Genomic DNA, 1,336 nt, shown 5'->3' with positions numbered 1-1,336 from the left:
ATGGAGGCAGAGATGATGACTTGGAGTGATAGAGCAGCTGGAGACTTTAGATCCAGAGAGGGAGAGCGACTGTGTGCTGAAGACCTGGGAGTTACAGGGGGAAGGATTGCAGGGTATACCCTTTGGTTGGTTGATGATGCATGGAGGGGATTGTAACCATGGCAATGATAGATAGAATGAATGTAAAATTAATGTTCTCCCATGTAAACTATCACATAATTCACAATAAAATATTTAAAAGGAAAAAAAAAAAACTGTGCAAGTTAAACAGATCAAGTATTATATCCTTCATTTTACAGATTAGAAAAGAGAAGAATACAGAGTATTTAAATGACTTGCAATGGTTCTACCCAAATTAGACACAAGGCCAGGACTTGTGTATAATTTGGGTAGAACTCAGATGATCTTTAAGTGACTATTTCTGCTTTCTAGTGACAAAGACAGAAATCCACATCTGATCATAAAATAAAATCAAGGAGAGCAGGAGCTGTACTTGACTCCTTGTCTAATATATTTCTAGCAGTCAGAACAGTACATGGCACACAATAAGCACTTAATAATGCTTGAGAAAACTTTAAAAGAGTGAAGCAAAAACACTCTGAGATATCATTTAACAAATTTCAGAATATCATTTAACAACATTACAGAACAGAAACTGAGGCTCTTAGTAGTTAAGAAATTTAACAAAGTCACAAAGATAATTATGAGAAGGATGAGATTAGAACCTAAGTATTCAAACCCAACAATGTACTCCCCTCAGTTTTTTGATTTCCCTAATTCAACTGTATTTTTCTTAAGGATAGTGTCTATTCTATCTTTATTCCTTCTCTTAAATCAATGTATAGGAAGTTTGGTGTCCTGGTATGGTGCTGCAGGATAAGCACTGGACTACTTGGTCATCTGAAATGCAAGGTCAGTGGTTCAAACTCACCAGCAGCACCCTGGAAACCCTATCCAGGATTGTTATGAGTTAGAATCGACTCTGCAGCACTAACAACAACAAAGCTTTGACTATATGTTAAAACAAAAGCACAAGAGAATCAGAAAACAGTCTAGGAAGATAAATATGAAAAAGGTATATGAAGTAAGTAGATAGAGCAGACAGCCAACAATATTTCAAATTAATGACTTCTTTTTATTTCCTCCAACTTTCTAAACACCTTGGCAGCTCCAAAGGGAAAGGAAAAAGCAGTGTGAATTTTTAAACTGAAACCCAGACATCTATTACAACATTATTACAAAAGAAGTGCAGGGACAGAAGGGTAAACACTTAGAAGAAAAACAGCCCAGTAAATAGTTCTTTCCACTCATGGCCCTGCCAACCAAAGGCAAAGAT

At 36.3% G+C, this 1,336-nt stretch overlaps 1 protein-coding gene and 1 pseudogene across 1 annotated transcript in view; one reads left to right on the top strand and one right to left on the bottom strand.

Moving 5' to 3' along the window:
• DTNB (dystrobrevin, beta) overlaps positions 1 to 1,336 on the bottom strand; it is a 392,167-nt gene that overhangs the window by 272,722 nt on the left and 118,109 nt on the right. The window lies entirely within an intron of this gene.
• Positions 1,067 to 1,336, top strand: part of LOC102824781 — a 3,546-nt pseudogene continuing 3,276 nt past the window's right edge.

Source organism: Chrysochloris asiatica, unplaced genomic scaffold (assembly GCF_000296735.1).
Source record: "Chrysochloris asiatica unplaced genomic scaffold, ChrAsi1.0 scaffold00016, whole genome shotgun sequence".
Classification (NCBI taxonomy): domain Eukaryota; kingdom Metazoa; phylum Chordata; class Mammalia; order Afrosoricida; family Chrysochloridae; genus Chrysochloris; species Chrysochloris asiatica.
The sequence above is the reverse complement of the archived record's forward strand: the minus strand, read 5'-3'. Positions and strand labels throughout refer to the sequence as shown.